Source organism: Natrix helvetica (genome assembly GCF_964273705.1).
Source record: "Natrix helvetica genome assembly, chromosome: 2".
In the NCBI taxonomy this organism is placed as follows: Eukaryota; Metazoa; Chordata; class Lepidosauria; order Squamata; family Natricidae; genus Natrix; species Natrix helvetica.
In genome coordinates, this window is record NC_138552.1 from 26,610,109 (window position 1) to 26,635,537 (window position 25,429).

A 25,429-nucleotide genomic window follows, 5' to 3' on the forward strand; every position below is an offset into this window, starting at 1 on the left:
TTCTCCCAGTTGGAATGAACCTGGGAAATTTTTCCAACAGTATGCTGTGGTAAAAATATTCAAAGCTTTTTTTTTCAGCCCTAAGGAGGTGCTAACGAGTGAAGCAATCTTCTGATCTTCCATACTTTGCCTGAAACGGAAGATCACTTCACTCGTTAGCACCTCATTAAGGCTGAAACAAAACTTCCAAAAAGATACATTCAGAGTATAAAACACACCCAAAATTTAGATGGATAGACAGACAGACAGACAGACAGACAGACAGATAGAAGAGAGGTGGGAGCAGGATGCATAGGGTGGGGAGATGGAATCTACTATTATTCCATCAACAACCTCCAGTGTGAAACTTCCCATTTGGGTTCCAGGCCGGACCTGGAAGAGCCAGGTCTTCAGGTACTTATGAATGGTTAGGAGGGTGGGGACAGATCTCACCTCAGGGGGCAAGATGTTTCAAAGGTCTGGTGCCATGGCTGAGAAGGCTCTTCTCCTGGGCCCTGCCAGCCAAAATTCCTTGACCAATGGGATCTTCAGCATGCCTTCGTTGCCAGCATGTCCCATAGGGTCTATGCTGCTGTACTCGGCACCAGTGGAAGCTTCCGAATGCTCTTCAAGGGTAGCCCCATGTAGAGTGCATAGCAGTAGTCAAGGCATGAGATGATCAAGGCTTGAGTGACAGACAGAGGGAATTTTATTAGAGATTAGCTTTTGTTGTATGCCTGGGAAGCTATTAGGCAGAATCCTATTTGAAAGATCACAAGAAGTAGCAATGTGCAAAATTCTGGAAATACAGGATATGCAGATTTTTATTTTTTAGAAAATTATTGAGAAATATATTGTTGTAAGAAAGGTTACCATGTATTTATTGACTTAGAGAAACTCACCTACTATTAAGGGACTAATAGTATGACTTATGAAATGTTTGGGCCAAATATGAAACAGAAGGTTGGAAAATGGCTTTATTCATGAGAGCACTTTTGTCCACTTGTTTTATGTAAATGCAAGTTGGGTATATCAGAAGTATCACTGAAGTACACTGAATGCAAGTAGGAAAGTAAGACTTAAGAAGAGAGAGCATCATGAATGAGTAGCAATAGCTCTTAGACTTATATTCTGCTTTACAGCCCTCTCTAAGCAGTTTACAGAGTCAGCATATTTCCCCCAACAATTTAGATCCTCTTTTTACCAACCTCAGAAGGATGGAAGGCTGAGTCAACCTTGAACCTGGTGAGATTTGAACTGCCAAATTGCTGGCAGCTGGCAGTGAGCAGAAGTAGCCTGCAGTACTGCACTCTAACCACTGCGCCACCAAGGCTCATTTGAATAGAAGTCAAATGAATATAGTCAATGACTAGTACCGAAGTAATATAGGCAAAGCATCCAAAACATTTGGCTGCTGGTATTTTGTGTCTTAATATGAAGATTTTATTTAAATATACCTCCTGAGGAATTTCAATGGGTGAAGCAGATACAGAGAAGATAAGAGAAGCTTTGATATATGAATTCAATAAAATATGTGATGCAACTAGCTTGAATAAATAGCAGAACATGGTATCCCTACTCATCAGGGAGATAATTTTAAGGTGGATATAACCCATAAAATGAAATAATATTCTATCTAGGTGCAGTAGTAAATGGAATATTACATTCCAAATGCTATGGAATACATTGCATAAATGAAAATAATTAGTACTTTTAATGCAGCAAAAGACTACATGTATGCTAATTAAAAGCAAAAAAAACAGCTCTTGTTTTTTTGCAGAGGCACCTTTAAAATAATTATGTAAAAGGGAGCACTTCTACATGGCTAGAAGTGTAGAAGTGCCCAATCAGACATACTTTGGTGCTTTACCTGTTAGACACCTGTGGATGACCAAGAGCCCTGACTGTCCAAAAACATTTGCCTATTCAGCTTCTGACACATAGGTCTCCTTCTGCAGAAATGAATTCTTAATTCTTAATAATTCCATGTATTATTTTGGAATGGGAACAGTGATAGGATGGATCCCATCTAATTATAGCTGAATACAGTTAGAATTTGGCATACAGAGGCTTGTTGAAAAAGTTGGTAGCCTTTTGCTTACTTTGACTGAATGAGGACAACATGTTTCCCTTAGGAAACAAAAGTTAGAAATATGCCATGCTAATCACCTTGCTTCTCTTGGATAAAGATCTGATTAGAAGAGGGATATGGATTTTAGGTTTGAAATTATGTGTCAGTCAAAAAGTTTCTCTTAATCCTTCCTTCCTGTCTGTATCCAACCTGTGCTGGCTTGCATCAGAAGTTAATACTGCAGTGAATCTATGGGAGGTTCAGTACAACTGGTATAGTGACAGCCAAATTTCTTAACGTTCATGTTTGGATATGGAAATCATGGTATTACCAGATATACTTTTAAAAAAACTAACACCATGGGTTTTGCCTCCAGCATTGGAAGAACCTGACAGTACTTCTATTTCATCTCCATCTGATTTAATGTAGGAATCAGGAATATATCCCCCATGTGTTCACTTTGACAGGGTTTTTGAACTACTTCCCAATTTGCATGAAAAATTCTAAGATGAGCTTTGTTTAATCATGTTGCGAGAATCTTGGGAAACAGTTTGGATTAGTTCCAATGTTGATTTTTTTAAAAAAAAATAGTGTTTATGCTCTAGAATGTAGAGCATTTCATATTACAAAAAATACCAGTGATTTCATTATTAAAGACAACTAGGCGAGCAAAAAGAGCAAGAATATAAAGATTAGACTTTCCAAATTTTCTAAAGAAGGAAAAGAAAAAGAAATTATTTGGAGTGAATTATCAGATTATGGAATCATATTGGAAAAGATGGGAGTTGTAAGGATGACACAATTGTTTGATTGTATAATGTTCACACGGTGATGTAACACTGCACAACACCTGGAGAATGAATGGTGGGGGCAAGATGATAATCTAAACCAGAAGCACAACTGGAATTCAATACTAAAGGCAAAGAACAAGCAGACAAATTACAGCTGAATTTGTATAACTTGCAAAATATTGACTTTAAAGGAAACGATCTGCTGATCAGAAATCATGCAAATTTCAAGGTATTTCCGGTCACAAGTTCTTTATCAGTAATGAAGCAAAAGGCATCCAGAACACAGGGCAGAGAAAGGTTTTTTTAAAAAAAAATTCTCTGGCCCCGTTTAACCTCTAAGTTGTATACAGGAGACATTCTCCAAAACAGGAACAGACAGGACAAGAACACCATTCAGTTTAGATTTAGTTAAATTTAATTTCAAAAGCCAAAATTTTTATTAAGCTAATTAACCAGCATAACATAAAATTGTAGGACTGTCAACCTTTTCCATAAAACTTATGGAATTACTAGTATTGTACAAAACTCTGAATTCATTGTAACAGTAAATCTGGTAGGTTCTGGCTGTCCTATAGAATCCAGCAGAAATTGCACTAACACCTAAACAAAATCAGTTTCTCTGTACAACACCATCCATGCACTTCTATCCTGCCCTTGTCCAGAAATAAATTAAAGGGGTTTTCTCAAAACATTGATTATAATTGATATTAATATTAATGTTTAATATAACAATTTTATATTGTTGTATTAACCTACTTAATCTAATATTAAAATCAGTATAGAGTTATATAGAGACAAAAATTCTTAAGGCTAAGTATTCTATAGCTACAGTCTTGCTGTTTAGGGTTGGAAAGGAGTCAGCGAGCTGGGAAGGACAACAGAGGTTTGAGAAAGAGACACTATTATTCCCGGCACCTACCTAATATTGTGGCAAGACAGGGGAAACAGCCTAATATGCCACCATTCAGTTTTTACGACAATGTGTTACCTATTATCCTCTCTATAATTGCATCCGGCTAGAGTGCCAAGTACCTCAGCTGATGTTTGAGCTCCCATACTGGCTATGTAAGTTCCTCTTGCCTGTTGGGTTTTCATCAAGGAAATTGGATGCAGGAGGCAGCCTTAATCATGCGTTGTTAGAGTCCAACTTATGCTGTCCCCATAAAATTAGATACAAAGTAGAGAATGTTGACATAAATGAATCAACACATTCTCTAGAAAGGTGCATTACTTTCAGAGAGAAGCATGTGTGTTTGGAAGCCAGTGACAAAAGACTCCTGTGAAAGTGCCCTTCGAAACCAAGTACAAATATTTCCATGTCTCCTTATTTGTAGACTACTAAGTTGTTAACCTGCAGATATGAATAACATGAAAGCATATGGAGATATGGAGCAATCCAGGAACAGGATGTAGCTCTAGTTAGGCCACCAGCTCTTCAAATATTAACCTACTGCTGTGTAATCATGGAAATGATCATCAAAGTGAGCAGTAGTTTGTGTGACTGAGGAAGGGTTATCATTTTGACCTGTTTTCCTGAACTAAAATGTCTGTGAGACAAAATAATCAGAAAGCCTTTGTACAGATACAAGCAGGCTGTGAAATTGGAATTCTTTACTGAATAACAAGATTACAAAATTGCCAGCATTATGTCTGGCCCAAAATATTCCTATATAGGGATTTATCCCATTGTTGCCACGTACCTTTAATATCTACGAGGGACTCAGTGGCTCAGTGGCTATGATGCTGAGCTTGTCGATCAGAATGGTCGGCAGCTCAGCGGTTCGAATCCCTAGCGCCACATAACGGAGTGAGCTTCCGTTACTTGTCCCAGCTCCTGCCAACCCAGCAGTTCGAAAGCATGTAAAAATGCAAGTAGGAAAATTGGAACCACCATTGGTGGGAAGGTAACAGCGTTCCGTGCAGTTCCAGTGTTGTTTGTAAGTTACGTGTATGTGTTTGTCAATGAGATTAATTAATTAATTATTTAAAATTATTTTTTTAAAAAAAAAAGTCATCCAGCTGGTTTTCATGCCCTAGACAAGACTAGAATTGACATGGTTTCCAGCCTGGTGCCTTAACAACTAGATCAAACTGGCTCTCTTGTTACTTAACTAGTTCCTCTGTTTCCTCTAACTTGAGTACTTGAAAGTCAGTCTAAGGTTAAATGATACCTGAATCAGACAGCTCTGGCAATTCAATAATGCATATACCTGCTAAGTTCAATAGCCAAAGGAAATATAGCAGATGGAGAAGGGACTGGGTTGATAACTGGGCATTAGCTTCATTTCTTTTAGCGTGCTACTATCAGCCATAACTGTTGAAATTATTAGACAGCTGGGTCATTAAAGTGGAGATAGAAAGTTCCCAGAAAAGATGGATTTACTCATAAAATAACATCTAGTGTCCCTTTCAAAGTTTGATGGTGACATTTTGGGGTTTGCTGCAAAGAATTTGATGTTCAAAAAGATTTGAGGAACTTACAATGTCAGCAACTGAGACTTGGATATAATCTATATAGGCATAATGAGTGTCATATACTAAAAAAATAGGTCAAGCTATCACCTTCCCAGACCCATCAAAGAAAAAAAAGGGTGTCCATCAGTCTGAAAGCTTCACTTTCCAGACAGAGGAGGAAGGAATCATGATATTTGAACAGCGCCATGAGCACCTTTAATCATACCAACTCATGAAATGACATTGTTATATACCCAAAGAAGTTGTTTTTCTGCCTTCAAAATGCAAAGTTCAGACAATAAACATGCAGTAAATAATGTATAATGTAATATGTTTTGAAAGATCACATTGAGTTTTTGGCACCAAGCCTCATGGTCTACAGTACCTCGTGCAAAATGAAAACAAGAAATTTTGGAGAAAGTAGAATATCCAGCTAAAATGTTGTGTGTGTTTTCTGTATGGTAAAGCTTTAATTGTTAGTATATTTATTACAGTTGTATCATAAACTTGTAATTTGAGATCAGGCCTAGCATCATTAAGAGCTGTAAAAATAAAATATTCTTGACCCCAACATGACCCAAATATTTTCCCCTCAAGTAATCACAAAATGTCTCGATTCATTTCAAGCTTTGGTTTACTAATTTAAAGATATGCATAGAAATTAATCCACTGATTCCTTTTCCAAAACCTGATTGAAACAAACAAAGGCCTACAGAAACTTTATTCATGAGTAAGTTTCTCAGAGTCAGTTCCCATAATCAATTCGCTACATTAATTGTTGGCCATAATACTACTATGTTCATCATGAGGGGAGGGGAGAAATTAAATTCCATGTTCTGAATTTTCAACCATGTACTTAAAATCAGCTTACTTTATATAACATCACCCAAAGTGGTTATGAGATCCAATCTGAAAGATGCAAATGTAAGAATATCTCTTGAACTGTCTTGTACAACCAAAATGTTGCTCTGTTTTATTCCTGGAGTGTGTGCATTTGTTTCCATTTAAATTTAGAAATAGAAATATTACCAAATTCTGCAGCATCCCAGGAGAGACAGGATCCTTATTTGAAGCTTTCGGAGGGGCGGGGGACACACAGATACTGTATACTCTCAGCATTTATCAAAGATCAAAAATAATCAATTCTCATAGTTTTATCCATTCTTTACCACATGAATTAAATATAAGTGGTTTTGGTAGAATCAATTTTTTTCAGGCATGTAGCTAAATGCATGTAGGGCTTTAATTTAGATTTTTTTTAAAAACAGAACCCCCTCCCCTCCTTTTCTCTCTTTCACCGGATGTTGAAGAAAAACCTGTCATTTGTGCTAAAGCAAGAGGACACATCCATGAGAAATGCCACCCTTCAGACCAGGGGTGGGTTCCAGCAGGCACCTCTGCCAGTTTGATCATGTGTGCGCCCCCCCCTGCACATGCTTGTGCAGTGCAATTAATATTGTTCTGCGCATGCCAGTGGTGGGTTCCGGATCCCGTTGCAACCGGTACAGTTCCAATGGGGCCTGGCATCCACTACATGAATGCATGCACAGAGGCACAGAGTGCTCTGGCATCCTTACCTCTTGCGACACCTCCATGAACCTCCGTGATGCTCCACCTGCTCGGCGGAGCATCATACAGGTGCCGTGCGCTCTGTGCACAGAAGTGCCAAAGAGCTCAAATAGAGGTAAGGAGTTCCGGCGGGTGGGTGGGCCCGTGGGTGGGCCCTCTGGAGCACTGTACCAGAACGGTACCCGGTGCTCCGGGCAAGCACCAGTACGCCTGTACTGGGGCATACTGCCTGCAGCCCACCACAGATGCATGCACAGAACCCGAAAACAGATGGCGGCACCTGGAGATCCGGCTTGGGGGTGTGGCAGGCCTGGGTCCCTGCCAGTTCCAGTGACCCAGGACACCAAACCACTACCAGTTTGGCTGAACCGGTTTGAACCAGTAAAAACCCACCACTTCTTTAGACCTCCCTATGTATAAGTGGTGGTTTGGGAAAATAGAAGAGGGAGTGTGACTACAGTCCTGCTCTCTAGGTAGTTTGCAAGCCTTCTAAGTGGTCTGCTGAATGGATGGAGAAAGCTCTTATTATAATCCAAATATATGACTCATGGTCGACCAATGTTTGTGACAGTATGCTGCTATATGAAGTGTCCCTAAAATTGGATGATCTATTGTATAAGAATGAAAATACAAAGGACAAGAAATACAGTTAAAAGAATAAAAAAGTAAAAAAGGTCAGTAGTGTTCTTAAACATCTGCTTCATGGTCAGATATCAACTACAAAGTGTGTTAGTTTATCATACTTAGTTTTCTTCTGGTACCTTAAGACAGAATAGATAGTGCTACCTTCAGTTGTTTACCATAACGAAAAACCTGAGGTGACTGAGCTAAAGGACAAGAAGACCCCCAATGTGCTGTATATTTAAATGTGGATTGGAACATTGATTTCCTTTATCCTGGTCCAATTTCTTAGTGGCAACATTAGATTTGACCAATACAATACAATACAATACAATACAATACAATACAATAGTAGAGTTGGAAGGGACCTTGGAGGTCTTCTAGTCCAACCCCCTGCCTAGGCAGGAAACCCTATACCGTTTCAGACAAATAGCTATCCAACATCTTCTTAAAGACTTCCAGTGTTGGGGCATTCACAACTCCTGGAGGCAAGCTGTTCCATTGATTAATTGTTCTAACTGTCAGGAAGTTTCTCCTCAGTACTAAGTTGCTTCTCTCCTTGATTAGTTTCCACCCATTGCTTCTTGTTCTACCCTCAGGTGCTTTGGAGAATAGTTTGTCTCCCTCTTCTTTGTGGCAACCCCTGAGATATTGGAACACTGCTATCATGTCTCCCCTAGTCCTTCTTTCTCTTAAGCTGAACATACCCAGTTCCTGCAACCGTTCTTCATATGTTTTAGTCTCCAGTCCCCTAATCATCTTTTTTGCTCTTCTCTGCACTCTTTCTAGAGTCTCCACATCTTTTTTACATCGTGGCGACCAGAACTGAATGCAGTATTCCAAGTGTGGCCTTACCAAGGCATTATAAAGTGGTATTGTGGACCAAATTGAACAGTCTATACCAGGGGTATCAAACCCATGTCATCACAACAGCGTCACGTGATGTAGCGGGACTTTTTTTTCCCTTCGCTAAAATGGGCGTGGCCAGCACATGACTTATCCAGCCCACTGGTTGGGAGTTTGATAGCCCTGGTCTATACTATCTAACTATTGCAAAACCTCATTGCATTCAGAGGGCTATCCTTACATAAGAGTTAATAGTTCTTGCTGGCCAACAAGTCTTTCTCTCAGCCCTGCTGTTTTCAGATCCAATACCAGAAAGCTGACTGTCACGATGAAAAAGCACAATCACTAAAGCCATTTGTTTGTGACTGTAAGCTCTTTAGCTTTGTTTTCACCCTTTTCAAAGGCTGTCCTTTGAATGGTATAGGGAACAGTCTTAATATACCTAAATCCTTTGGCTGTATGAATATTTTTCTATCCCTTCATAAAATTCAAGGCTGTATCATGTTTGGGAGAACATAGGATAAAGTTATAACAACAAACATGTTTTTGAAAAGCTTTTCTACTTTATTAGAGGATGATTGTTTTAAAAAAAACTGAATGAAACTGAGTTGGTTTGAATGGAAAGAGAATCCCAGAATTAAAATAAACAAACCCATCTGAAAAGCATGGTGTAGTCTGTTATCTCAGCTTAGAGGGATCAAGCCATTATCAGTCACATTCCATCAGCAGGTATAATTTGACACAGCCCTACAAGTTTAAGATTCCAGGCAGGAATTCCCAGCAACCACCTCATGTAAACTCAAGGGGGCTTTGGCAAGTGAATGTTAAAAAAAAAAAAAAAAAATCTTTAATTTAGCAAGTCTCCTGAGTGCAAATGCTTTCTCCAAGCAGTGAAAAATGGACTTTGTAGAAGAAATACTGTATTTCTTCTTTTTTGGACGAGCAGTCTAAAAAAAGAGCACCAAGCAATCTAAATCTTCCTGCTTACTTAGTTGATTATGATATAAAATTCCTGTTTCAAAAGATATAAATTGCATTTATTTTCTTTCGGGGATCCTCTGTACCTGTTACACTATGCTCAGAACGCTTCCAGTATTGTGACTAGTAAGGCATGCTGGCATTGAGAAGATCTGGATTGTGGATGCAGCCACTGGTGGGATTCAAATAATTTAACAGCTGCTCTAATGATTTCTTCCAACAATCAGTTCACCAAACTGCTCAGAAAGTTAACAACTGGTTGTCCCGAAGTGGTGCAAACTGGCTGAATCCCATCACTGGGATTCAACCCCGCTTTTCTTTAATTGAGTTTAGGATGGAAAATGTATTAGTAGGGTTTTTAATTCAATTTATTTTATACTATACATTCATGCTTCTTTGTAGTTGATGTGGCATGATCTTTTGTACACGGGTGTGTTTGAGGGCCACATGAAAATAGGAAATCTGAGCTGTAGAAAATTAAGGACTCTGACACATTAAACGGAACATTTTTTCAAATAGAGGGATACAAAACATGCATTTTATGGCACAGCCCTTCAAATTTCTACAGACAGAAATAGAAGGCATCAATATATGGAATGTTTACAACTGTAGTTATTTTAGTTGAGATTAAACTAAATTTTATCTTAAGTTTTGCCCTGACTTTGGACATTTAGCCAGATTTAGCCAAAATGACTATCGAATAGATATAGCTTGTGCATCTCTGTCTTAAAACACAGAAGAAAACATCTGATTCAAAATTATGTTGCAGTGGAGTTCCGGTTCCGGCGGCAGCGGCGACGGGCAGCTCTTTGCCCGCTCCGGCTCTCCGGTGGGCTTCCCCACTCCTTGGGGGGCACAGGACACCCCTCAGAGGGGTCCTGCCGGAGGGGCGGCATCGCGGGGAGCTCCTGCATCGGCGGCGGCCGGCGGGAGGTCTCTCGCGCGCCCAAGGCACCGGGGAGCTAGATCGGAGGGCGCCTCGCGTTTCTGCGCTTCGCGCCTCGCTAAAGCCGTCGGGAGAATGAAGCAAGTGAAGGAAGCAGCTGCGGTGCGGTGAGGCTGCTTCTCTCTTCATGCCCTATTTTGCACAAAGAACTAGTTAGCTTTCTTTAAATAACTTTCGGAGTATTCTGGAGGCGCGGCTGGAGGGAGGGGGGTTTCCCCCCCCCTTGGATAAGCGGCGAGGAATAATCTTGCTCTCAGCCCCCGGGGAAGGAGGAGGGGGGAGAGCCAACGAATGAAGCCTCACCCAGGTTGGATGATTTTCTTTGCAATTTAATTTCACTATTTACTGAGATTTGAGGACCTTTGGAACTTTTTAAAACTTTGATATGCCTCTGTGCCCAAAACTGGCAGGGCAAGATGGCACACTTCCGTTGTCTTTATGAACTGTGAAACCTGACTCCACCTTTAAAATTCAGGCTTCCGGTCTTTGTCTCCGTGTCTCCCAGAGGAATCTCTTGTGGATTGGTCTTTTTGAACTTTCTAGGGGAAACCTTTCATCTATTGCCAGACTTATTAGAGAGATTCTCTTCTGCCTGGTTCTTCTGCTCCCGGACCTCACCTGGCTACCCTTCTTTTCTAACTGTTTATCTTATATATGGACTGAACTTCTAATGTTATAAAGGATGGCATCCAAAAGACCACCTCCTGGGAAATCTGGCTTTGCCACATCTGCTCCAACATCTGTAACATCCAGTCCAGCCACACAGTCCAAGATAACAGAACTGATGCAACCTAAGACTATAGAGATGGACTTTCAACAAATGCTTCAACAAATTTTACAGGGCCAGGAGGAAATCAAGAAACAGCTAAGGGAAATGAAAGATGAAATTAAAGAAAATCAAGCCCAAATTTATAAGAACTCACAGAGACTGGATCTTGTGGAAGGGGGGGTGGAGGAGGTGAGGGGGGGGGTGGAAGCTGTGCAGAAAGGGAACAAAGATCTTGACATCCAACAGATGAAATTAGAATTTGAGAGAATGTCCTATTATCTTAGATTTCAAAATGTTATAGAAGAAGATGGGGAAAATATAAGGGACATCATGACAAACATTCTGGCTGACTACACACACAAAGAAAAACAACAGATGGGGTGGGATATAGATCTGGTTTATAGAGTGAATTCAGCTTACGCTAGAACACACAATGTACCCAGGGAGGTTCATATTAAATTTCTTAGAAAAAGCACAAGAGATGAAATTCTGGGTGTACAAAGGGGGCAAGCATTGATATATCATGATATGGAGATAACCATTCTGAAGCAGATCCCTAAGAAGATTAGAGAAAAAAGAAAAAATTATTCGCAATTAGCGAATAAATTATACCAGAAAGGGGTGTGGTTTAGATGGTTGATGCCTGAAGGTATGCTGATATTCTGGGAGGAGACAAGAATTAGAATTAATTCACCCATAGAGGCGCAGGCCTTTATGGAAAAAAATAAAACATTCCTAGAGAAACCACCAGATACCACAACGGACACGCAGGACACGGGAGGGGCCAGAGCTCTGCCAGTGGAGGGAGATGGGGCAATAGCAAGAAGACTCAGATCACAAAAATAAACAAGAAAATCATATTATTATAAACTGACCGAAAGTGAAAATGGAATTATATTTGGATTTTATACTGTAATGTTTAATTTGATTGAATTTAATAATAGAACTAATATGCTGACTGTAATCAATTATATACTAATGCATTATATTAAATGTATACTATGGGTATGGAGGGAGGGGGGCCTCACACACTTTGCAACTGCCAAAATTTGTATACCTGTCCATTTACCCTTTTCCCTATAAATCTTGAAAAACCAATAAAATTTTATTATAAAAAAAAAAAAAAAAAAAAAAATTATGTTGCAGTGAACAGTTGCTTAACTGCTAAAATACTAGCGATGAGAAAGACAAAGAGCTCAGGACACTAAGACCAAAACTGGAAAGGTCTTGATGCAAACATCCCAGAGGAAAAATTAATTACTCATAAAATTGGTTTTCAAACACAGCAGTCATGGTAGAAACAAGAGAATGGGAAAATGTCTGGATAGAAACTGAAACAAGTTATACATATTCTACTCATGAAATTGATATAAATCCTAAAGGAAAAAAGGAAGCATGTAAATGGGAAAAAAGTCTACTGGACTGTAAACTATCTTCATATTTGTCTCTTTATTGTTGGCTTTTAGTTCATTTTTCCTATTTTGTAGCTTGATCTTTTTGATCCGTTGATTTGAAGGTACATTGAAATACAGCAGCTATAAGATTTTATTTCATAAGTAAAATAAATAAAGAGAAGCATTTGTGAGTGAACCTAGCACTTTTTTAATGCAAACATTCGTTCTACCAGATGGCTGTGAGTCTTCTCTCCCTTTATGTTCAGTGGTGAAAAAAAATCAGAAGGAATTGGACGACCTCATAGTTTTTGCCATCTTTAACTGCTGTATGTTCAGAAAAACAGTACATTTTACGTAGGTGAGGTGTTCTCTGCAAGTCTAGATGCACTAAACCAGATGAAAAAAATTAAAGGCATTGAGAAGCAAAATTACCTCCGTCACAAAATCAGAGACTAAATTCTCTAGTTTTTCAAGAAAAAAGAAATGCTGAGCTCTTTTGGAAGACAAATCCTATCCCACACACCAACTTGTCAAATAGGAGCAAGATGTTCATTAAAGTCTCTGCATTAGCAAATGACAAGGTCTCATGTAAAGCATGAATCATAAGTGGTTTGGCAGATACTAAATGTTGAAGAGGCCATGCACACAGACACCCAAATTGTTTCAAGTTGTTTTAAGCTAAGACTCTGAGAATCAGTCATTGTTTAATTCTACCCTAAGCACATCTGGGCTACTCTTTGCACAATAACCAAGGTCATTCGTAGTAATTAATTTATGTTATCTATATGATGAATTATAACTAGAGTTTCAATAATAACCTAACCAGAAATAATAGCCACTTTGAGGGAATGGTTTAGGGATGGGTTCACTTCTAGTAGAGTGAACCAATCAGGAAAGTTATCCAGTCACTTAATTTTTACAACAGTTCTAGTGAAAATGCCTCTTGTGTCTCTACATACATGCTCAGATGATACCAGAAGGGTATCAGAATGACTGAGCTAAATCTTTGTGAGTATTGCAGCACCTCAAGGCTTTGAGCAGTAAATGTAGAGGTTTATTTTATTATTTCCTGGTGTGTCCCTCTAAATAATCCAATGATTGTACGGAAATCACAAACCACAGAAATATTCTAGATCAACAGACCTGTCGTCACTTCATAAAATTCTTATTTTTCCTGTACTTTTTTCCATCTTCAATTATCCTATCAACGTAACATGTCAAAATGGAAAGGAAAGAAATTTCTGTGATACATCTGTTATTACTTTGTGCTGGGAAATATCCATCCGCAAACTAATTTTACCTTGTTGTGTAGCAACAAGGGCCAAGCTTCCAAATCAGCTGAATTGCATCAGTGAAGGTATCCATATTCCCTTAGTCAAACAGAACTTTAACATGGAAATGCTTCCATTCATAGAAGAGTCATGAAATTTCATCAATTCCCTATGAATGGAAAAGAAATGCAGATTATTTTTCATATGTGTCTATCCAGCCTCTGCTTGAGCATATTCAATGAAACCTATACACAACAAGCTGTGTACAGAGTGTGCAGGATAGAGAGATTCTGTCATTTACTCTGTGGACAAACATACATAATGCAACTCTTCTTTCAAGTCATTACTTTAGTAGGCATGATGAATACCTTCCCTTTTATTTAAAGCAACATATGGAAACATTATACGGGCGATATAGTGTACCTTTTAATATTAAAATAAAGCAATTTACACTACATAGTCATGCTGCATCATACAAATAGACAATAGGATCATGCCATGCAAGTGCTTTATATAATATTATTATCAAAAAAACAAATCAGTAACATAGAAAAACAAAACTATCAAAATGTGTAAACAAATGTATGAAGAAAAACAAAAGTTACCAAGATTTGGGCTCACTGTTCAAGCCTGTCTAGATCTTCTGGAATCTTCTCTTTTTGTTTTATTGGCAGTCTACATTAGTAGATGTGACTAGAAGGCAATACACCACCTTCGGTCTGACCTAAGCATAGTACATAAAATTATCTGCTACAATGTCCTACCTGTCAATGACCACTTCAGTTTCAAACACAGTAATACACGAGCACACAATGGATACAAAATGAAGGTAAACTGCGCCAAACTTGATTGCAGAAAATATGACTTCAGCAACAGAGGGGTCAATGCCTGGAATGCACTACCTGACTCTATGTTTTCTTCCCCAAACCCCCAGAACTTTAATGTTACACTCTCTACTGTCAACCTCACCCTGTTCCTAAGAGGTCTGCAAGGGGGTGCATAAGTGCACCAATGTGCTTACCATCCCTGATCTAATGTTCCCTTTTGTTCGTATCCATTTCATGTATTCAAAATCATGTTTATACTTATATATGTTATCTAATACATGCTTGATGAAATAAATAACTAAATAATGTAACTAACTAACTAACTAACTAACTAACTAACTAACTAAATAAATAAATAAATAAATTCTGATGATCATCCCATCAAGCCCTTCATCTAGGTCAAGGGTGTCAAACCTGCAGCCCGTGGGCTGGATGAGTCACATGCTGGTCCCACCCCCACCCGGTTTAGCGAAGGGGGAAAAGTCCCAATACATCACATGATGCCGCCATGACGATGCAAGTTTGACACCCCTGAAACAGATCATTAATAAAAATGGTGAGCAGCACAGAGCCCAGGACAGAGCCTTGACATTATTTCCAAGCCTATACAGAGCCATGTATGTGTGCTCTAGGAGTTCAATCATCCAGCCAATTATGAATGTATTTAATAATTGGGGCATCTAGCTCATTCTTGCCATTTTATTAATGATATCATGAGAGACTTTGTCAAAGCTTTGCTGAGGTTGAAGTAAATAATATCCACAGGATTTTTGTGATCTACTAAGAGAAGAAGAGAAGATTAGTCTGACATGACTTCCTTATGACAAATGCATGCTGGCTTTTGTCCTATCCAAGTTCTTACTAACATGGAGAGATAATAACATCTGTTGGAAGATCTTGCTCAGTAAAGCCATCCAGCTGATATGTCTCTAATGTCCTGGGACAAAAACCCAGAACATTAAAAAGGACAGGGACATTTGTTCTCCAGACTTCTGGGACCCCACTAGTTTTCCTGGAGATTTGGAGATAACACCTAACAAAGCTTTTGATCATCTCTACTTTATTCCCCTAGAAAGTAATTTCACCAGATTGTGGAAATTTGAAATCCTTAAATTGGCTAAGTATTCCTTTACTATCTTCTAATCTATGCCGAGCTGTCTTTCCACTAATGATGCAGTGAGGTCCTTGTTTCCCTTTTGAGAAAAGAAAAATGCACTGAGCATTAGCTTTTCGGACATAATCATGACAGTTTCTGTTGATTGCCTCTTTTATTATATGCCCCTCCTTTAATACTTATGTGTCTCTTTTCTTTAGTATTTTGGCAAGGTCTATAACCTGCGTAGTCTCTCACCTTTCCTGCAAGAAAAAAATAGTTTGAGATTGTGCCGTCAGTATCTCTTTAACAGGATTTTGCGTAATTCCTGCACTCTTTTTTTCCATTTAGGGTCTAACTTACTTCCCTCTAAGATCATCAAGATTCATTATTCTGAAATACCAATTTGCAACCCAAATTCTTCCTCCCCTTGATATAATAAACACATGATGTTTGTATCATAGGCCCAGGTCATGAACTGAAGAGTCTATGATTTGCAAAACACGGTTTAACTTGCCTGAGACTAGTCAACAAACTGTGATTGAGTTATCTTTGGCTTAATGTGATACATGAAACAGGTCAGTGAGAGGGAACAAAATTAGAGACATGCCCAGTGAATTTAATCACACCAGAAAAGTTTCTGAAGAAAAACAGAACTATGGCATTACAAGCCTCTTAAACAAAACTACAGCATTACAGGCCTCTTAGGGATACTATTGATACAAGCATATCAATATTGCTCCACCAATAGTCAATGAAGCGTAATCCATGCACTTACCATAGATTGCATTATCAACAGCACAGGAAAGAAATCCAGCATGGTTATTGCGAGCATAGGGAATGATAAGAACTCTTCTTTTTCTATTCTGAACATTTCCGTAATGTAAGCTTCCAGGCAAGCCAACTGCTGTCTGAAGACTCAAATATGCAGCGTGTCTCAAACAGAGACAAACTGTTCCAGAGGGGTAAGGAAGGGCTAAAGAACATGCTGGCTTAATTGTTTGCAGGTATATGCTGGGAGCAGAAGGGCATTCTTAGGAAATGAGAATGTTTATTTTAAGAATAACTGGATGTTCCGAAGAGGACTAGTGAAACCATAGAATTATTATGCCTCACTAGTGAAGTCATAGTTTTATAATATTATATTAGAGCTAAATAACCCATGCCCCATTGGGTCAGCATTTCAAGATATTTCATTTAAACAGAAATAGACTGACTACGGATGGACAAAAAGCGGTGGGAGCAGGAGTGACTTCTGACTTCCTGTTGACTTCCCCACTGAGTTTCCATCTGGGAAGCTGGCCAGGAGCCTCTGAGATCCTTCCTTCCTTCCTTCCTTCCTTCCTCCCTCCCTCCCTCCCTCCCTCCCTCCCTCCCTTCCCTCCTCCCTTCCACCCTCGAAGTCTTGCTAGCTTCTCTATTTCCTTTGCTTGTGGGAAGCTTGTAGAGAAAAAGTCAGCAGGAAGTTGCAAAAATAAGTCAATCTGGAAGGCAAGTGGTTGCATCCAGGTAAGGAAGGGAACAAGAAGGCATGCAGAAATATGGATCAGAAATGGTATGTGGAGTTGTATGAGAGGTGCCAGATGGGTAAAGAAGGGTGTGTGTGGGCCACAGATACTATGCCAGTTGGGGAAGGTACATGAATGGGTAGCATAGGCATCCCAAGGCACCAGGAAAGATGCCTTGGGATGCACAAGAGGTGCTTTGTGGATCAGATCAGGTGCAGTGGGGTAGGACAGACCAAGAAGGGTGCATGGGAGTCACAGATGTGTGTAAGAGGTGTTGAATGGGTTGAGTGGCTGCATGGATGAAGTAGGGTGCAGGAAGGTGGCAAGGTCAGGAAGAATACGTGGAGATTGCAGGGGTGTATATATATTTTAAAATATGCTTCGTTAGGCAAAAAAATAATCTTTCCAGGATTAAAAAAAAGTCTAGATAGATTGAATTAATAAGTATTTGGCATGCAGGGAAATTACAATTCAAAACAGTTGTTTCTGACGAATTCCAAGTCATAGAAAGAAAGGCCTGTAATGATGAGAATATTCATATAAAATGTTCGTGGTCTCTTTTCTCACTGTTGCACTGCCAATTACTTATTGGTATCCTTGTGACATCCTGCGGATATACGTGAGTGGATTATTTACAAAAGCTAACAAGTGATTAATAAAGCCATCAGTGTTGAAAGCATGCTTTGTTATGCTACAAGGACATAAACTCTCTTTGTAATCAAACGTTGTGGGGGGAAAGAAAGCAAATATCACAACATTGTATGACTCACATTCATGTCAGTGTCCTGACATAGTTCAGCTATAAGCAAAAAGAAGAAGATGAAATGTTTTGGGCCGAAAACTTTCAAAGGGGGTTAAGAAACTCCAAGTTTGGGAATAGACATTCGAGGTCAAGAGTAATATAACGCTGGAGTTAAAAGATTTTGAAAAGACAAAAACGCTAGGTTTTCCTTCTAGAAATAAACTTCATGAATGTGGGTTTGAAAGTGGATAATCATCTAAGTAAGACACACAATATTGCTGTTCATGGAATGCCTTCATTTATTTTTAAGAATGCATATACCTTCTGAATCTACCACACCCCATTAAAAACCCTCAGAGACTCCAAGGACTTTATCACAAGTTAAAATAACAATGCCTCAATTCTGGCCACTATTCTTTTACTCTTTGCCTGTCCATATCTAGAAGATGGGCTATGGGGTGGGTTGCCACCGGCATTACTGCCAGTTTGGCGTGCAAAATTTTTTGCATGCACATTTGCACCTGAAAAGGTCTGTACATGCACACAACGTTAGAAAAGGGGGGGGGTTTACATTTTTGCAATGAAGATTGTTCTGCGCATGCGCAGGACCAAAAATCAAAATGGCGATACCAACAATAGAACTGGTTCAGGAGCATGGCAGGCCGAGTTACTACCCACTCAGCCGAAACGGTCCGCACCGGTAGGAACTCACCTCTGGGGGGGTTTTGAGGCTGTCAGAAAAGTCCAAAGGGTAACTTCAATTGTACAATCAAAACCCTGCCCCCTTTTAACATATAACACTAATAATAAGGACACTCACGGTGGGTCTAGGACAACCTGCCACAGCCAACTCTCCACGGCCTTCTCGCCATGGGTCACCTCACCAGAGCCAACTTGGCATGGCCATCTTACTGTGGGACAACTCGCCATACCCAACTTGTTACTAACTTACCCCTGGAAAATCCACATGGGATTACTCAACATAATAAATGTTATCTGGCACTGTTTCTTCTACACATTTCCATTTTTGTCAATGGAAATAATGTCAAAGAAACAGTGGCTCATAATGTTTATTGTGTGGAGTTATCCCACGTGGAATTGTTCCATGATGAATTGCCCTACAGCAGGGGTGTCCAAACTTGGGAACTTTAAGACTTGTGGACTTCAACTCCCAGAATTCCCCAGCCAGCCATGCTGGCTGGGGAATCTGGGAGTTGAAGTCCACAAGTCTTAAAGTTCCCAAGTTTGGACACCCCTGCCCTAAAGCAAGTCGGCCATGGCAATATTACCATGGCAAGATGGCCATGACGAGTTAGCCATGGCGAGTTGGTCATGGTGAGTTCTCCCATTCCAAGCTCGATTTGCTTAACTACTTTGATTCACTTAACAATATCAGTGGTTCACTTAACAACGGTAGCAAAAAGACAGTTAAACTCACTTAACAACTGCATTGCTCAGCAATGGAAATGCATGTGCCAGTTGTGGTCATAAGTCAAGGACTACCTAAAGTAGTAATACGCATCAATACAAATTTCAAAACATAAGAATGTTCAAAATATTTTTAAAAGTTGGAGCCAATGGGAAAGATACCAGAAACATCCGAGATGCATCTGTTAATTTGTGAAAGTGATGTGACAGGACCGATATGATCTTTCCCACTAGGATGTTCTAAGAAACGACCTTAGGGTCATATTCTGGTACCAGTTGAACATTATGTTATTTTCCATTATAGCCATTTAAAGTGCATTTTAACCGTTTGCTTTGAATGTAACTAGCATGAGTAAGTCTAGATATGCCTTTTTCTTTTACCAGAATCACAGCTGGCATGCAAGCCCAAACTTATTGAAAGCTTTCCTGCTATTTCTATCTATTTATACTTTTATAAACAGTCCAAAGTTCTGGAAATTCAGTCCTTCAAGAAGAACCATAAGTCACTATGTCATCTTACTTAATTCCAAATGGGTTTCTTCCAGTGTGACTAGGCTCTGAGAAAGGAGTACGCATCAATGCTTGGCTCAGAAATGAAAGATTCACTGAATCACAGAATTAGAAATTACCCAGATCTATCTACTGACACTTTGAGAATACCAGGAATATGCCATCTCTCATATATTCAGTCCATAGAGTCACTTTAATACCCAGGTTGGGAAAGAATCCAAACACTCATGCATTAAGTCCTTTATCTCCAAGTAGCTGGTAATTGACAATTCCAAATTTGCAAACATTGTGATGATTCTGATACATCATTTTTCTAAGAATACTAGGGGGGGGAATTACCAGAATAATAAGGTCATTTTTAAAGTATTGATAGCTAAATTCGAAGATCAATGTTTAGTGTTACTGAAATCTATATGGTTTCACGAGAAACTCTCCAAAAGGAATATACACAGTAACTGTGTTCAACATTTATACATGAAGTACATTGGTTTTCATCTCTCATTTTATTTGGAGCAATGCGCTGAAAGCTTTTTCAAATTGATTTGTACTACCTAGCAAGAATTCGTCTCTACATTCCAATTACCATCCTATTTCTATAATATGGATATTAATGTTTTAACAACTATCTTGGCCCACAGATAATAACTTCTGATAGTTATGTGTTCTGACCCCCCTCCGCGTCCAACAAAGCACTCCGAGACAAGGACTCTGCAAGATGATTTATAAACACAAAGACTAAACCTTGGCAGAAATCCAGTACAGACAAGACCTTGGCAGCAATCCAGCCTGCCGAGATAGGGCACAGACTTGATAGCGTCTCCAGCTCTAGTAAATATGTTGATTCCTGCAAACAGTTTGCGCAAAGTCATTTCTTTTTATACAGTCTTGAGAGGAGCCTAATTGAAACCACCTGGGTCCAATTATCTCCTGTAACTGCGTAGCTGTTCTTTATGTCTATTAGCTCTCCATTGCCGGGCATCCAGAACCACCTCCCTTGTCTCCTCCCCACTGCTCCAATGCATGACGTCAGGAGCACACTCCCTTTGGCTTTCACCACTGCTCCATGCCTCAGGCACCTCCTGGTGGCCAACCAGCCTCTCTGATCCCTGCTCAGAGTCGGAACTTTGTCCAGGGTTCTCCACATCTTCCAAAGCCAAGTCATATGGCCCCTTACTGTCGGAATCTGGTTGCACCTCCAACGGCTCCTGCTGGGTCACAACAGTTATGTTTGTAGTTCTGCCTGGATTTCTAGACAACCAGGTTCTGATAATATATACTTAATAGGTTATCTCAGTATAAATAGAATATAGCAGACATTAGTAAGTTTTAAAAATGCTGAGTTGTTTTTGTTATATTTTCCTGTAGATTTCTGAAGGAAGTCTTGATCCACATCAGAGATGGGTTGCTCCCAGTTTGACCCAGATCGGGCAAAACAATAGTGGTAGCGTCGGGAGGCTCCTCCCACCCACCCAGATGCTTCTGCGCATGTGCAGAAGCGCCACATGCGTTAGCGCACACACACATGAACGAACCAGTAGTAAAAAAAATGGAAACCCACCACTGATCCACATCCACCTATTTCAAAGTTTTATATTCTGGTGTAATCTATGGTGCTTTATTTTATCCCTGTAAATAATGAAAATAAAGGAAGCAATCATAATTAAATATATTACATAGAATATGACAAGGATGCTTTTCGCCTGTTGTTTTCAATTTGATATGCAAACTTTTGTTTTTATTGTTAATAATTCTGAAAATATTTCAGAGGGGAAAATAGAATATGAGATTGTACTATATGTTGATACATTAAGATGTATAAATAGAACAGAAACTTCCTTTCCTGATATATTTGTTAGTAGCAATAGGGATAGCACTTAGACTTATATACTGCTTCACAGTGCTTTACAGCCCTCTCTAAGTGGTTTACAGTCAGCATATTGCCCCCAACAATCTGGGTCCTCATTTTACCCAGCTTGGACGGATGGAAGATCGAAATCAACATTAAGCCAGTGAGAATCAAATTTCTGACAGTTAGCAGAATTAGTCTGCAATATTGCATTCTAACCACAGCATCAACCCAGCTCTACTAGTATACGGATATGGTTATTCAATATATTGGAGTGAGTCAAAACTGAGACCATTTGATTCCCCCCTATATGTGTAGGAATTAGCAAGTTTAATCATCTAATTTAACATAGTAAAACAATATCTAAAAAGATAAACTAGAATTCTTTTGAGAATTTGGGGTAAATTAATTCCAATTCTGATTCATATTTCAAGAATCATTTATTTTAGCATTCCTTCACATTCTTTGAAGCAAATTTATATATTATTTAATAACTTTCCTTAACAGGGGCATCTTTCAAGATTTTTACTACACATAAATTACCATTAACTGTCTTATGAGAACAATATATTAGATTACCATTTGGCATTTATTTTAACTCTGAACACTTGTTAGAACAAGGATTTCAGTTCCTTTCTTGGTTTAACTTGAAACATGCTATTTGCTAAAACTAACTTCCTGCTATTGGATACTGTGATCAAAAGAATGCTTAATGGTGGTCAGACTATTGTTTCAAGGTCTCATAGCCTCATGAGTCCTGTTAGATATTAACACTAGCTACCATGGTTCCCACTCTGGTCCTCTGTTCAGGCGGGAACAGAAGTTTAATCTGATTGGTTAAGAGGTCTGACAGCTCCCTATAAAAGGAGAGCTGTCAGACCGAACTGTCACTGGATTGTACATACTAGTCTGTTACAATAAAGATCTGTTCTTGCGTTAAGCCAGTGTCTGCCTTCTTATTGCCCTATCTAACAAGTCCCATATCCCAAAGTGACCCATATGACTCTATTACAGATGAACAATTCAGCTAAAGGTTTAAAAAAAGGAACATTATAGAACAACAAAAACCGAGAAGTACAGCATCAGATAACTTAAAAGACTATGAATATTTATTCTGTATAATTTGAAAAAGGAATTATTTCTGCTGATAGAATAGAAGCTATTGGAAGCTCATAAAAGAAAAAGAAATAAAGCTTGGGAGATTGGATTATTTCCCATTTTGAGCACATTAGTTTACTTTAATTCAAAATGTCTGGTTTATATTAATATAGTTAAATACTAAATGAGATTTTAGGTCACTGGTTGATAGTAATTCTATCAAAATAAACCTTTTTCATTTCTACAAAATCTAATTTACAATGTGAAAACAAATGTTCTGTGTAAATTTGTTATGTGTTATTGTTTTTCAGCTGGAAAATAATGCATTAGATTTTAGGTAATCCACTGCTGCTTATTCTCTGGGTTCCTATTACAGATGTCTTGTGTTTCTCATTACGTTTTTCTTTGTTTTGCTTTTTGTACTGATTCCAATTTAAAATTTCCCCTTATTTTTAAATTATAGGAACTGACAATTAGGCAACCAAGAAAGAACCTGCAAGTAAAATGAAGCCAAAATATGACTTTGTAATGTGCTTTGAAATTAAGTAGCCATCTTTAGTCCGGTGCCCCCAGATATACAGTATTAAACTATTTTTCACAATTCCTCAACCAGCCCAGAACTAGAAAGGAGAATTAAGAAATAACAAGTAGGCCTTCAGAGGTTTCCACTGAGGAAGAATGAGTAAAAAGCCCTGCATTGAATGAAGTGATGCCACACAATACAACAGTCCTTAGCAAATGGCTCTGAGAACCTGTCCCCTTAAAGTAGGATGTGATCTGCTGCCCTTCTTATAAAGAACTAAATAACAACATTTTGTGTCTTCCATTTAATTTTCTTGCAACATATTTGTAATGCTTTGTGGATTTGTGGCTCCTTGCTGCTCTCTGAGCTTAGTTGTTTTCTTGCAGACATTCCATTACCAAACGATATAATGTTATCAGTGCTAAAAGGGAGTGGAGTTTGCTCTCATTTTATATACTAGTGGCTTGCCCTGTCACAGTGTTTGGTAGTGAAATGTTTTCAAGAAACTAACTCTAAGAGCAGCAAGGACTCACAGTTCAACACTGAGCTACAAATATTCTCTTCCTTTATGTTTTTTTTTAAAAAAGCATATTATTTTGAATTGTGCTTCGAACATAGTGAAGAAGTTACAAGACCTAAAATGCTTATGCTGTTCACTGGTGTCTACGGCAAATGGGAACAATCCAGTTTGACAACACAGACACAATGGATGTTGGGACATAATGCTGCCATTATGGGTTTGTATCTTGACATCTGATGCAAGTTAAGACATGGCATTTGGATGATGATGTTATCACGCATATGTCATCGTTCGCCCACTCTCCGCCCATCTCTCCAGATGGTTCTTTATGCATTCTACGGGCTGGTTTACAAATGGATTTAAGTTACCCTAGTTTGTTTATAGCTTTGTGTTTTATGTAGCCTCTGCCACTGTACTCTGTAAACCATGCTATCTGACTTAGATAATTTGCAAAGCACGTTCATTAAGAATTACTCAGTAAATTCCGGTTTAAAAAAAAAAAAATTACGGCTGAGCACAGCTGTAAGTCCAGCTAATAAAATGCAGCTTTTCACTCCAAATATATTCTGTCTGATGTTAGACAACAGCTCCTCCTGAGCTCCTCACTTTGACATCTTTGCATTTCTTTGTTTTTTCCCTTCACATCCAGACTCTTTTCTTAGCCTGTCAGTTCTGTCTAGATAACAACATTCCTAAAAATATGCCCTTTCCACTCACCCTTGTCTGCCACTCTCATCAGCAAGAACTGTCACCTCTGATTGTCTTCTTTAGGCTTTTTGAGTTTATACTAAAAAGACACATAGTGTTCTGCTTTGACTGCAGCCTTAGAACCATTTACAAATCCCATATTCTTTTTCTCATCTCCTTATAAAGCTGGCTGAAAGCTTTCACTCGGCAAAGGTTAGCCTATATACGACTTTCGGATTGGTACAGCACCTTCTTTAATTTTTCCCATGTTTGAAGTTTTCTTTTCAATTTTAAAACTAAATCTTCTTTCTTTGATATGTGTAAGAGTTTTCCTAACCCTGCTGTCCTCCAGGCATGATGCCATTTGGCGCATGTAAAGAGCAGTAGACAGAAGACGGCTGATGTCATATTCAGCTTCTCTTCCAGCATGTCAATCTTTATTTGAAGAATGCATTTGTAAGTCAAGAGAGAGAATAGATCATTTATCTATGAGTGTTATCAATTACTGTCCGCTCTGTTCATTTGCATCTATGTACAGTATCTGGGCATAATTCAGTTCAGCGCTTGCTTCGGAATTCAAGTAAACATTAATAAATTTGAATGTTCTTCTCTGTCAAAAATGTTTGTAGAAAACTAGCATATGATTTAAAAAGACACTAATTTATGTGAAGGAGTATTTTGAGAGCAAGATATTCCGACTTGCATTTGAATTATATTATGATACAATCTTATACAAATATGCTTTTTAATGTATTATCTATTATTGGTCCATTAATAGATATTATATATAAAATGATTGATCATAAGATCTAAGAGAATTACTAAGAGAATACTGCTGGTGTATCTGAGTGGAGTAAGTAGGGGTAGATGATGGTGATTACTCAAACCTGCATTCAGGTGTCTGCCAGTTGACAATTCTCTTTAAAAGGGAGGGAGATTTGTTGTGGCTAATGATATT